A 15,032-nucleotide genomic window follows, 5' to 3' on the forward strand; every position below is an offset into this window, starting at 1 on the left:
GGCGAGAGGCTAACCTGGCCAGCCTGGGCGAACCCTTACCTGTACCACCTGGTGCTAAAACATTCACTAGGTGTGAGAAGTTGGCCCGATATGCAACGTTCGCTATTCTAGCGACCGCTATGTATCGTTCCAACGACCCTTATGGTGTTTGGTTGTAAGTCAACCTATAGACCAGCTATCCTAGTAGCGTGGATACGAGCAGTCTAAGGCTAAAGACTCGAGAGGGCGCGTTAAGCCAGCTGTTTACCACACATGTACCCCTTGAACACCCAGTGAAAGGACACCACACAAGTGTTATGAAAATAAACAGTATATTTATTAAGAATCACAACAGCCCTGTACTCTTTATGAGGACAGGGTACTTAGAACAAACCAAATCTCTTTAGCAAATACTTTAAGTGCACAGTTAAAACAAGCGTCCGAGGACACGGAAAGGTTAAGGCAAGTCGGAAGCGAGGGACTCGGGACCCTAGAGTAAGGAGGCTATGCAGGCACTGAAATGCCAAGTTACCTAGCCACGAGGGCTGCGGCTGCACAAGTCTTACAGGCGTCGGGGTCTTCGCTGACGAGCCAGGAGCCGGAAGAAACGGAGTTGCTGGCCGGCGACCAGTGCTGAATAGTTCGTAGAGATCCAAGCCTGGATCGGAGAGTGATAAAACCTGAAAGCAGAGGGGACCAAGTTCGTACTACTAGCCAGTAGTCAGAGGGTACCAGGAAGGCACCGGTTGGCCGTCACCTCGACCAGGTGAGTGGGCGACGCTAGGCTCTGCAGTCTCCCGGACCAGGAGGCGTTGTCGGCGACCACGGTGGAGGTGCGAGCTGTCCCACGACGGATGTCGCTGTCGGCGTCTTGAGTGGACCAGGAGGGTCCGGGGTGCTTCTCGATAAGATGGAAGCAAGGGCCAGTCTGGAGCAACCAGACCGGCAGTGATGATTCTCGGATGTCGTCACAGAAGGACACAAGCCAGCGGCTAGTGACCAGACAACGTGCTGAGCAGCGAGCAGAAGGGCCCCACGCAGATCGTGGAGATGCTGGGAGACTGCACTTCGGTGCTGGAGCGGCTCAGGGTCGGGGCTTCTCGGACCCCAGAGCACTCACCAGAGAGTTACCTCGATGGTCGTGCTGGTTTTTAAGAGCGTGCAGGTTCTGATGATGGCCGGTCCCTCGAGGTCTCGTCGCACCCACAGATCACAACTGAGCTGATGACGTGGGTAGAGGTCAGAGGTGCCAGGGAAGCCGGTTCTCGTCGAGCTGGGCCGTCGGATTCCTTGAGGAAGGACTTACAGCAAACCGCAGAGTTCTTAGATGGTGCCCGCTGATGCAGGGTGACTACTCCTTAGCCACAAGGGAGAAATCTTGAGAAGAGTCTTGAAGTCCTTTCGTAGAAAGTATTCTTGATTCAAAGATGATCTAATTTGGAAGGGTCCCCGCTCCGGCCTTTATCCTAAAGAAAGGGGCGGTTACATGACTAGGTCCTGCCCTAAGGGTGGGACCAGGGAGGGGGGTAGTTACACCCCTCTCCCCTGCCGGACTTTCCCCAGGCCAGGGCTGTCGCCCCTGGAACTGGTTCTAACCGGCAGATGCGTAGTGAGCACCGGGGTGCCACTCCGCAGTCACCTTCTCGCAAAAGCCCTACCTACCCAGAATACACAAACCCTGTCTGGGACGGTGCGAACACCGCCCTCGACAGGAAACCCTTTGTCCAAGTGCTCCTCGCTGGAAGGACTCCCAGCAGCAGGAGGTCAGACTCGTGTCTGTGGTGGCAGCATCCATTTTGTGGAGCTGAGGCTTTCGTTAACTTTAACCGGGGTTCACAGTTACGTACATGTCGTGTCCCTCTAGAAGGGCGGAATGCTAACCTCGTCGCCAGAGTTGGTGAGAGGGCAGCATCCCGATTCGTATGACACCTTACTCGACATGTCTTGATAACGCGACACCGAAGTTACCGATGTGGCACGCGTTATCATGGAACAGCCATTGGGTCTTTTCTCCGCAAGCTGCAACCGGCTCGGCTCGGGCCAGAACACAGTTCACACGAGCCCATGCACTCTGCCTTCAGGATTGTCAAGGCCTGCCATAGGAGTGACTGATAGGAACTCGGGTGTCCATTGGATGGTTAGATATAGAGCTACTATACCTAAAGCAAAGGGTGATTACACGACTTTGCCCCAGCTGTCATGCAGCCAGTTGTGTCAAATTTAGGAGGCCAGTCAGGGGTGGCATAATACATGCTGCAGCCCCTGGCGGCCCTGGGTACACCTATGCCCTGAGTTACAGGGTCTGATAAGGTGGCCCAGTACCAATTGGTAAATGCACCTAGGGTACATGTTGTAATTTTAGAAAGAGAACAGCCAGGCTGTGGGTCTGATTGGCAGGCCCACAGCCAGAGAAAGTCGTAAACCAGTGAAACAAAAGCAAAAAAATCTGGGTGATCATAGGATTGCAGACCCTACTCTCCTACATGACCCCCCCCCAAACGTCGGAACAACTAGCTAACCTTGACCAGGTAAGTCTTCTTGTTCTAAGTGGAAATATCTGGAGAGCCCATCGGCATTGCCATGATCAGTACCAGGTCTATGTTCCACTGTGAAGTCCATCCCCTGTAGGGAAATGGACCACCTAAGCAGTTTGGGGTTTTCACCCTTCATCTGATTTAGCCATAAGAGGGGCTTATGGTCGGTCTGAATCTTGAAGTGAGTGCCAAACAAGTATGGCCTCAGCTTCTTCAGGGCCCAAACCACAGCAAAGGCCTCCCTCTCGATAGCTGACCAATTCTTCTCTCTAGGGGTCAGCCTTCTGCTTATGAAAGCAATGGGCTGGTCTTGACCATCAAAATTCAGTTGAGAAAGAACAGCTCCCACACCCAACTCAGAAGCATCTGTTTGGACAATGAATGGTTTGGAGTAGTCCGGACTCTTGAGGATAGGCGCCGTGCACATGGCCTGCTTTAGGTCATCGAATGCTTTTTGACAGCTCGCTGTCCACTGAACCTTTTTTGGCATTTTCGTACTTGTCAGTTCATTTAATGGTGTCACGATGGAACCATAGTTCCTGACAAACTTCCTATAGTAACCAGTCAGGCCCAAGAAAGCTCGAACCTGAGTCTGGGTGGTTGGAGGAGCCCAGTCCCTGATTGACTGTATCTTGCTCTCCAGTGGCTGAACCTGACCTCCACCTACAAGGTGGCCCAGGTATACAACCTGTGTCTGCCCTATCTGGCACTTGGTGGCCTTGATAGTGAGGCCTGCTGCTTGCAGCGCCTCCAATGTCTTCCGCAGGTGGACCAGGTGATCCTCCCAGGTGGGGCTAAAGACAGCAATATCGTCAAGATACGCCGCACAGAAGTCATCCAGCCCAGTAAGGACGTGATTCACCAACCGTTGGAAGGTGGCAGGTGCATTTTTCAGACCAAAGGGCATCACCACAAACTGATAATGCCCACCAGGGGTTGAAAATGCCGTTTTAGGCTTGGCGTCCTCAGCTAACCTGATTTGCCAATACCCAGCTGTCAGGTCAAACGTACTTAAGTAGTTGGCCGAAGCCAGCCTATCAATAAGCTCGTCTGCCCTTGGTATTGGGTGGGCGTCAGTCTTAGTGACTGCATTGAGACCCCTGTAGTCTACGCAGAACCTCATCTCTCTCTTACCACCCTGGGTGTGAGGTTTCGGCACTAGAACTACGGGAGTAGCCCAAGGGCTATCCGAGGCTTCAATGACTCCCAGCTCCAACATTTTCTGCACTTCACTTTTGATGCAGTCTCTAACGTGATCAGGCTGCCTGTAGATCTTACTCTTTACGGGCAAGCTGTCACCAGTGTCGACCTCATGGGTGCACCAATCGGTCTGACTGGGTGTCAGAGAAAACAGATGTCGGAACGACTGAAGAACCTGTTTACAGTCGCTCTGTTGATGTTCGGAGAGGCTGCCACAAAAGACAACACCATCTACCGAGCCATCGTCAGGATTCTGAGTGAGCAGGTCGGGGAGAGGGTCACTCTCCTCTTCCTGTCCCTCATCTAGGGCCATGAGCAAACTCATGTCCTTCCTGTCGACATATGCTTTTAGCCTGTTGACATGAAGCACCCTGTGGGGGCTCCGGGGAGTTCCCAGGTCGACCAGGTAGGTGACCTCTCCCTTCTTCTCCAGGATGGTGTGGGGCCCGGACCATTTGTCCTTGAGTGCTGCTGGGGCCACTGGCTCCAACACCCACACCTTCTGTCCGGGCTGGTAAACAGTCAAGACAGCCTTTTGGTCATGCCAAGCTTTTTGGAGTTCTTGGCTGGCCTTAAGGTTTTCGGATGCCTTCTCCATGTATTCAGCCATCCGCGAGCGGAGGCCGAGCACATAGTCCACTATGTTGGTTGCCGGCTTTTTGAGAGGTCTCTCCCATCCTTCCTTCACCAAACACAGGGGTCCTCTTACAGGATGCCCGTACAAAAGTTCAAAAGGGCTGTAGCCAACCCCCTTCTGTGGGACTTCTCTGTAGGCGAACAAGAGGCAGGGGATCAGGACGTCCCATCTACGCCGAAGCTTTTCCGGTAGTCCATGAATCATCCCTTTTAGGGTCCTGTTGAATCTCTCAACAAGCCCATTGCATTGTGGATGATAGAGTGTGGTGAACTTGTAGTTGACACCACATTCCTTCCACATAGCAGTTAAGTAGCTCGACATAAAGTTTGCACCTCTGTCGGAGACGACCTCCTTAGGGAAGCCCACTCTGGAGAATACTCCAACTAGGGCTCTTGCCACAACAGGTGCTGTAGTGGTCCTAAGGGGAATAGCCTCAGGGTACCTGGTGGCATGATCCACTACCACCAGTATAAACTTGTGCCCTGATGCTGTTGGTGGTTCCATGGGACCGACGATGTCGATCCCCACCCGTTCAAAGGGCACCCCCACCACAGGCATTGGTATAAGGGGGGCCTTTGTCGTGCCACCTGACTTACCACTGGCTTGGCAAGTGACACAGGAGCGGCAAAACTCCTTGGTATCTTCATTCATGTGAGGCCAGTGAAAGTGCGAGACAAGCCTGTCCCACGTTTTCGTCTGGCCTAAGTGACCTGCTAAGGGAATCTCGTGGGCCAAGGTAAGTAGGAAACCACGCTGAGACAAGGGGACGACCAGCCTCCTGGTCATGCCAGGCTTGGGGTCTCTTGACTCAGTGTACAGGAGTCCATCTTCCCAGTATACCTTGTGGGTACCTGTGGCGTTCCCAGCAGCCTCAGCAGCAGCCTGCTGTCTGAGGGGTTCAAGAGAAGGGCAGTCTAACTGGTCCTTCCCCAGGTCTTCCCTTGAGGGTCCCCCTGAGCCCAAGAATTCAACTTGATCAAGTTCGAACTCCCGAGGCTCAGTTTCCCTCAATTCCTGTAGGTCAGCCTCCTCTGAGACTTGATCCTCGACCTGGGGCAAGGGGGAAGGCGCAGCCTTAACCCTACTGCTCTTTTTCTTGGGAGGTGTCTGGTCCGTTGTTCCAGGATCCAGCACCTGTTCAGTGGGGCATTTCCTGACCTGTGACCTAGTCACAGCGAACACATGTGCTGGCAAACCTAACATTTCCATGTGAGTCCGGTGCTCCACTTCTGACCATTGTGACGACTCCAAATCATTGCCCAACAAACAATCCACTGGGAGGTCTGGACTAACTACAACCTTCTTTTGGCCAGTTACCCCTCCCCAGGAGAAAGCTACAATTGCCATACTGTGATTGGTAGTGACATTGCTTGCATTGGTCACCAGGAATTCTGTACCTGGCATGATCTGTCCAGGGTCCACAAAGTTAGGCGTCACCATGGTGACGCTGGCACAAGTGTCCCTATAGGCCTGAGCCATCTTTCCATTTATGAAAGGCGTCTGTCGGTATTTGCCCAGCGTATTGGGACTTATGTCAGGGGACACGTCCGCGTCCCCCGTACTGACAAGGACAGCCTGAGTGAGTGTGCCAACTAAGTTGTCACGCCCCTCAGAACCCAGGGTTAACCCTACTAAACCCTTGGGAGGCGCACTACCACTGCTGACTGTACTAGGGGGCACAGGTGCCTTAGGGGCTGCAGTGGCAGGAGTCTGCCCTCCTCCTTTCTTGGTGCACTCACTAAACCAGTGAGATTTACTTTTACAGTACTGGCACCATCTTTTGGATTGGCCTTCTTTCTTCTTTTGGGGAGCCTGACCCCCACCCTCTTTGGGTTGTTGGGGACCTGTCGAAGACTTCTGGTCATTTTGTTCCCCTTTAGAATCTTTACCCTTCTGGTCTGCTTTCTTCTGACCACCTTGATTCTGGCCCTGGTTCTGTTTAACTCTCGTACGAACCCATTTGTCTGCCTTCTGTCCCAATTCTTGGGGAGAGGTCAGATCCGAGTCGACAAGATGCTGATGCAACAACTGGTTCTGACAATTGTTTAAAATTTGTTCTCTCATCATCAAATTATACAATCCTTTGTAATCAGTAACCTTACTGCCCAGCAACCAGCCCTCAAAAGCCTTAGTGGCACAATCGACAAAATCAGACCAGTCTTGAGCCTGCGTTTTCTGGGTATCCCTGAACAGCACCCTGTACTGCTCAGTGGTTAGGCCGAACCCTTCAACGAGTGTATTCTTCAAGACTTGGTAATTATTAGCGTCCTCTACCCTTGTGGTGAGGAGCTTGTCTCTTCCTTTTCCTTCAAAGGAGAGCCACAAGATAGCTGCCCACTGACTCTGGGGAACGCCTTGCACAGTGCAGGCCCTCTCCAAAGCAGTAATCCATTTGTGGATGTCGTCCCCTTGCTTAAAGGGGGGCACTATCTTCCCAAGGTGTTTCGTATCGAAACTCTTTTCCCTATTACTAGGTACATTGCTGCCACCAGTGGGGATTGCCCCACTTAACTGTTGCTCTCTAGCGAAAGCAAGCTTTTCCTTGGCCAGGGCAAGTTCTTCCCTTTCGATCCTTAGATTAGCTGCCCTTTCTTTCGCTTCGTACACTCTCCTCTGAGGGGACGTCATCCCTCTTTGAGAAGAGTTGTGAGAGCCGTTGGTATGAAGGGATCTGCCAGAGTCTCTTGACAGAGATCGGGCTCGTCCATTCCCCAGGTTAAGCGGAACCGACAGCAGCGCCGGGGTTCCCCCAGTACCACTATCGTGTCTGCTTAAGTTGGACCGTGTTAGTCTGACGACTTCTACCTGTCCCTTATCTGCCTCGTCCCCAGAGAGATCCTCATCCTCATCCTCCTCCACATCCTCGTTCTCGGTTGCGAGGTGAATGAGGTCAGGATCGTCCCGGGTTCCCTCGAGGGGAGGCATGTCTCCTTCTGGATTAGAAGAGCTACGAAGTTTCTCAGCTCTCCTGGCATCATAAGTCTCCAAGAGACCAATCAGAAAGGACGTTGTGGGGTTAGACCCCTGCTGAATCTTCCGGGAGTGACATAATCGTCTTAACTCCTTGAAGCTCAGCACAGTATATCCTGAAGGGATGACCTGTGGAGGGTCAACTGACACAAGGGGAGACTCAGAGTTTCCTCCTTGGCCCGACATACTGTTTCTAGTGTGGTGTAAGTGATGCACCTACCTACACTATGTGTTTTCCTACTGATCCCTTGCTAAGAGTTGTAGCCAAGGTGTGCTAAGCCTTGAGGAGCTACAACAGCTGGTTCAGTAGAACTCAGAGTATTCTAAGCTTTAGTTATATGTACTAACAGTACTTGCGCGATCTTTCAACAAGATATTCTTAGGATACGTGTGGTAAAACAACAGCAAGCTCAAATCCCAACCGCTGCTCACCAATGTGAGAAGTTGGCCCGATATGCAACGTTCGCTATTCTAGCGACCGCTATGTATCGTTCCAACGACTCTTATGGTGTTTGGTTGTAAGTCAACCTATAGACCAGCTATCCTAGTAGCGTGGATACGAGCAGTCTAAGGCTAAAGGCTCGAGAGGGCGCGTTAAGCCAGCTGTTTACCACACATGTACCCCTTGAACACCCAGTGAAAGGACACCACACAAGTGTTATGAAAATAAACAGTATATTTATTAAGAATCACAACAGCCCTGTACTCTTTATGAGGACAGGGTACTTAGCACAAACCAAATCTCTTTAGCAAATACTTTAAGTGCACAGTTAAAACAAGCGTCCGAGGACACGGAAAGGTTAAGGCAAGTCGGAAGCGAGGGACTCGGGACCCTAGAGTAAGGAGGCTATGCAGGCACTGAAATGCCAAGTTACCTAGCCACGAGGGCTGCGGCTGCACAAGTCTTACAGGCGTCGGGGTCTTCGCTGACGAGCCAGGAGCCGGAAGAAACGGAGTTGCTGGCCGGCGACCAGTGCTGAATAGTTCGTAGAGATCCAAGCCTGGATCGGAGAGTGATAAAACCTGAAAGCAGAGGGGACCAAGTTCGTACTACTAGCCAGTAGTCAGAGGGTACCAGGAAGGCACCGGTTGGCCGTCACCTCGACCAGGTGAGTGGGCGACGCTAGGCTCTGCAGTCTCCCGGACCAGGAGGCGTTGTCGGCGACCACGGTGGAGGTGCGAGCTGTCCCACGACGGATGTCGCTGTCGGCGTCTTGAGTGGACCAGGAGGGTCCGGGGTGCTTCTCGATAAGATGGAAGCAAGGGCCAGTCTGGAGCAACCAGACCGGCAGTGATGATTCTCGGATGTCGTCACAGAAGGACACAAGCCAGCGGCTAGTGACCAGACAACGTGCTGAGCAGCGAGCAGAAGGGCCCCACGCAGATCGTGGAGATGCTGGGAGACTGCACTTCGGTGCTGGAGCGGCTCAGGGTCGGGGCTTCTCGGACCCCAGAGCACTCACCAGAGAGTTACCTCGATGGTCGTGCTGGTTTTTAAGAGCGTGCAGGTTCTGATGATGGCCGGTCCCTCGAGGTCTCGTCGCACCCACAGATCACAGCTGAGCTGATGACGTGGGTAGAGGTCAGAGGTGCCAGGGAAGCCGGTTCTCGTCGAGCTGGGCCGTCGGATTCCTTGAGGAAGGACTTACAGCAAACCGCAGAGTTCTTAGATGGTGCCCGCTGATGCAGGGTGACTACTCCTTAGCCACAAGGGAGAAATCTTGAGAAGAGTCTTGAAGTCCTTTCGTAGAAAGTATTCTTGATTCAAAGATGATCTAATTTGGAAGGGTCCCCGCTCCGGCCTTTATCCTAAAGAAAGGGGCGGTTACATGACTAGGTCCTGCCCTAAGGGTGGGACCAGGGAGGGGGGTAGTTACACCCCTCTCCCCTGCCGGACTTTCCCCAGGCCAGGGCTGTCGCCCCTGGAACTGGTTCTAACCGGCAGATGCGTAGTGAGCACCGGGGTGCCACTCCGCAGTCACCTTCTCGCAAAAGCCCTACCTACCCAGAATACACAAACCCTGTCTGGGACGGTGCGAACACCGCCCTCGACAGGAAACCCTTTGTCCAAGTGCTCCTCGCTGGAAGGACTCCCAGCAGCAGGAGGTCAGACTCGTGTCTGTGGTGGCAGCATCCATTTTGTGGAGCTGAGGCTTTCGTTAACTTTAACCGGGGTTCACAGTTACGTACATGTCGTGTCCCTCTAGAAGGGCGGAATGCTAACCTCGTCGCCAGAGTTGGTGAGAGGGCAGCATCCCGATTCGTATGACACCTTACTCGACATGTCTTGATAACGCGACACCGAAGTTACCGATGTGGCACGCGTTATCATGGAACAGCCATTGGGTCTTTTCTCCGCAAGCTGCAACCGGCTCGGCTCGGGCCAGAACACAGTTCACACGAGCCCATGCACTCTGCCTTCAGGATTGTCAAGGCCTGCCATAGGAGTGACTGATAGGAACTCGGGTGTCCATTGGATGGTTAGATATAGAGCTACTATACCTAAAGCAAAGGGTGATTACACGACTTTGCCCCAGCTGTCATGCAGCCAGTTGTGTCAAATTTAGGAGGCCAGTCAGGGGTGGCATAATACATGCTGCAGCCCCTGGCGGCCCTGGGTACACCTATGCCCTGAGTTACAGGGTCTGATAAGGTGGCCCAGTACCAATTGGTAAATGCACCTAGGGTACATGTTGTAATTTTAGAAAGAGAACAGCCAGGCTGTGGGTCTGATTGGCAGGCCCACAGCCAGAGAAAGTCGTAAACCAGTGAAACAAAAGCAAAAAAATCTGGGTGATCATAGGATTGCAGACCCTACTCTCCTACACTAGGGGTTTGTGATCTGTACGAAGAACAAACCGAGAACCCCACAGATATGTTCTAAAATAGTTAACACCCCATGCAGCCGCAAGGGCTTCTCGCTCGATAACAGAATAATTGACCTCAGAGGTAGACAGAGGCCTAGAAGCAAAGGCGATAGTTTTTTCACCTCTCTCATGTTTCTGAAGAAGAACAGCCCCAAGACCAACACCACTTGCGTCGACCATCAGAACAGAAGAACGTCTAATGTCGAAAGGAGTGAGAACATCTGAGGACTTAAGCTCAGATTTGATGCTGTTAAAACAAGACTCTTGTTCACTCATCCAAGAAAACTTGACACCTTTTTTTAACAAAGATCTTAAGGGAGCTGTCTTCGAGGAAAAATCTTTTACAAACTTAGAATAGAACTCAATTAGCCCCATGAAGGACCTGAGTTGTTCCTTATCCACAGGAGAGGGTGCCAGTTCAATTGCTTCTAAGAGGTTTTTCTTAGGCCTTACACCCTCAGCAGAGAGACAGAAACCCAGATATTCGACCTCTTCGACCAGAAATGCACATTTTTCACGACGTAACGTGAGACCAGCATCAACAATTCTACCTAAAGCATTGCGTAAAACACAATTATGTTCCTCCAAGGAATCGCCAAAAATGAGAATGTCATCTTGGAAGAAGATAACTTTATCTAATCCCTTGAATACCTCGGTAACCATACGCTGGAAAACACTGGCAGCAGAGATTAGACCAAAGGGTAACCGGGTAAATTGAAAAGTTCCCTCGCCCGTAATAAAAGCTGTAAGATGTTTTGAGCTGTCATCCAGACGAATCTGGTGATAGGCGTGCTTAAGGTCTAACTTGCTGAAGAATCTAGCCCCCTTAAGGGTGGAAAGTAATTCGCCTATATTGGGTAAAGGGAATATGTCAGCCACAACGCATTTATTCAAAGAGCGTAGGTCTACACAGAAACGAATTTTGTTGTCGGGTTTCTGTGAGATAACTACGGGAGAAACCCATGGAGAAGCTTCAATCGGTTCAATGATACCCCCCTGAAGCATCTCATTCAAAACAGCCTTAACCTCATCACGCAAGGCAAAAGGGACACGCCTCGCTTTGTGCTGTACAGGAATACTGCCCTCCTTTAACAGTATTCTGTGTGTGTATCCTTGTAGTTCACCTAATTCCTCGCGAAACACCTGACTATGATTGGCAAGAATGTCATCAATGTAGCAATCATCCACAACTAGAACAGGTTCATCAGCTCTGGGATTAACAATTATGTGTAGGTCATACTGATGAGAACGTCCCAGTATTGCGGGACCATCCACGGACACGTAAATCTTGCCCCAGGTTGACCTGTTTTTGAAAACAATCATCGCTTTAAAGTAACCAAGAAGGTTGATTTTCTCACCCTGGTAACCGGATGGAAAGATATCACACACATCCAGGCATTTATTTCCCCATACCTCCTTCAGCATAGACGAGGGAATAATAGTCCACTTGGACCCGGTGTCAACCATCAAATCGACATTTTTCTCATCAATCAAAAACTTAGCTTTGATTATCCGCTCTCTCTTTTCGTCACACGCACATACTGAATCATACAAAACAAGTATTTTGTTAACATCACGCTTTAGGTCATTGTAATCACTCACTACAGTAACTCTTTGGTTGGTTCTGTTCTTGCATACTTTTGCGAAATGGCCTAATTTACCACACCGTAAACACTCCTTGTTGTTAGCAAAACAAAATTTTGCATCAGATGTATGAGAATAACTCCCACATCTAGAGCACATTTTAGACACAAATTTGTTACTAGGCTGTGGTTGCGGCCTATTGAACGACTGTTGAAGCATATTCTTCTTTTGTAACACATAACCTTTCTTCCTAACTATCGCAACAGCAGCCGCTTCATCATCACTAATATCGCTATTAACCATTTTATGGGATATTTCAGCAACTTTGGAATCAGAACCACCTTTTGTTAATTCCTTAATACATTTCTCACTCTCCTCAACTACTTTAGCAAGCTCGATTGCTACTTTGAGAGTGGGGTTCTTTGCGGCCCACAAGCGTTCCTGGATCTTTCTATTATTAGCCTGTACAACTAATTGGTCCCTAATATGTTCATCTGCCATTTGGCCAAAGTTGCATTTCACAGACAATTCGCGTAGGCGAGCAACAAAATCATCTATACTTTCACCCTCAAGTTGTTTGTTTTTATAAAATCTATAACGTTGAAGGATTAAATTTTCCTCTCTTCCGAATCTGTTCTCCAGCCTGGCAATGGCTTCTTTGAATTCATCCAAAGGTTGTGAAGTGGCAGAAAGAACTTGGGGTAAGTATTTAAAAAGTCGTTGCCCTTCTTTTCCCAATGTGGTCATCAATAGCGCTTTCTTTCTCTTGGCAGAGAAACCTTCTCCATCCAGGGCTTCGATATAGTCATTAAACATAATGATCCAGTCCTCCCAAGGAGTGGAAGGATTGCCTGGTTCGCTCAAGAATTGTGGAGGAAGGGCGACATTTATGGATTGTGCCATGATAGTCTTGCAAAACTTATCGCTGACCACGGAGCACTGTGAGTTTAATGTAATATGAGGTCACGAACTTTAAAATACTCAATATTAACTTTCAACTTGCTTGCCAATATTGTTAAAACAATAAATGTCTGACAGTAAATGACAAGCTTACTTGTAAAGCTTGCTTCCTTGTGTACTGAAGTCTATGAGATCTATTCACGGAATTGCCACAGCGCTAAATTTTTCAGCGTTAAAACAATAACTGAGTCACAGCAAATAACACGCTTACTTGTATTGCCTGTTTCCTTGTGCACTGAAGTCTTTGAAGTTCATTCGCGGAATCGCCTCAGTGTTAAACCCCTCAGCGTCGGAGTGCCGAAGGTAAGCACAGGTTAACACGAACAAAGATGGCCGCTTGCGTATGTCGTCACGGAGGTCACGTTAATGACCTCGCGTAGGCAACGCGTAGCGTCCAGGAGTTCAGTGTTCCTGTGAGCGCGCAAGACGCTCAGACACAGCTCACGCTCTTGACACTGCTCGCGCTCACAATTCCTCGCGAGGCAGTTGACATGGCAACAGGAAGAACAACATACGCACCGTTGTTGTTAGGGTCCGTTGCTAAGTGACGCTGGTTACGGCAACTGAAGATGAAAAGGCAAAGAAACGCTGAAATAAGATTACGGATATAGAAATCTCGACGTCAAACAGCTGCAGAAGAGGTAGTCGTCGGAAATACAAACGCTGCAACTCGTGAGTTCGTTGGGGAACGGATCGCCGTTTATCCAGTCTTTTCTTTAGCTGCAAACGAAATTGGAATGGCCAGATGCTCCCATCCAGAAGTCGCCAAAATGTAGTAAATGATAAGAAGACTCCACATCCAGGAAGGTGGCAGGTAAGTAGTTTATTGCAGCAGATAGAAAAGTAACAGGACCGTTTCCCATCTGGCCAGGAAGTAACTGACACAGAATGGAATCATTGATGGTGACACAGAGAGAACTATGTAAACAGTCTAGAAGGTTGGAGCCAGGACAGGCAGGGAAAGGACAGAAAGGAATAAGCTATGTACAACATCCTCCATATCTTTTATCCTCTCTCTAGCCTTCACTTCACTAGCCTTCCTTTATTTTACTTAGAGTTACATAAGCCAGACCAATAGGTAACAGAACACTGTATAAAGAAATTGCTCATCTTATTTTGCCTAATCTGTATAATTTCCCATCACGTCCTCAAGTTTGCCATTTACATGTCCTCTCTCGTCCCTCCCTTCATCTTTTCTAAAAGAGTTCATGTTATCCTGTGTCACCTGTTACACTTGAATTATTCTGTACATTGCCTCTATCTAGTCCCATTTTGTTTTTCTGTCTCCCTTCCCTCAATGAATTGATTTCTCCCTCTTTTTCTATATCTCCCTTTATTACTTTTCTACTCTCCTTCTCCTGCTTTATCTCCATCACTCTCCCTCTCTTCTTCTGGCTGCCTCTTCCTTCAAAGTCCTTCCCTTTCTCTCTAACATTTTCATTCTCAAATTGCTCAATGTGAGCAGTCAGTTAAGTAGCTCATCCAGATCTCTTTCCTTTGCATTCAATTATTTGAAACTTAAATGAAAAATATTAGTACCAAAATTCAAAGTTAAATCAAAAAGTCACTTGAACCAGTGACTAGCTATAAATTCGCCTTTGTGTTCCTCTGATGTGCAAAGCTTCCTTACAGTTATTATCTAGCTCTGTTCTCAACCTTATTTCCACTTCTTTCTCTCCTTTCCCATTTTTTGCTGTACACTTGGTTGTATGTCAAGGCATCTGCCTTATGCCTCCATCAGACTCTCTTTCCACTTCTCCCACTCTTTACCTATATCCTCACGCTTCTCTCACTGTGATGCTCCTTCTCCATGATGAGCTCTCAGACCTAGGCTCCAGGGAAGAAGTGTCACTAAAAAAACTATCTTGCAATGGCTACACAAAGCAAAAACACACATGTGCCAAACAAGCATAATGAGATCAGGCTGAGTTGGGTTTAGCAATGTCCTAAAAAACAGACGTTCAAAGTAATTTCCTCCTATCTGTAACATGGATTAATGCAAACATTTCATGTGCAAGCTGCACATATCAGACAGAGTTTGCATTTTAACGTTAATGTCGGGAAGAAACATCCTTTAAGCAGTGCACATCATTTAATCACATCAACAAACAGGAGTGCAAAAAGCTTTATTGTACATACCAGGCTGATTCAGCTGGGAGAGTGATGTGCTATGAGCGAAGCATAAGTCAGTCTCAACTACCATACACTTCAAGTCTATTTCTTATAATACTAATTTTGGCCTGGATCCATATTTAATACAATGTTCACAATAGAAAAAGCTTCCTGCGTTTCCCTTATGTC

This window comes from Lissotriton vulgaris, chromosome 7 (genome assembly GCF_964263255.1).
Source record: "Lissotriton vulgaris chromosome 7, aLisVul1.2, whole genome shotgun sequence".
NCBI classification, from domain to species: Eukaryota; Metazoa; Chordata; class Amphibia; order Caudata; family Salamandridae; genus Lissotriton; species Lissotriton vulgaris.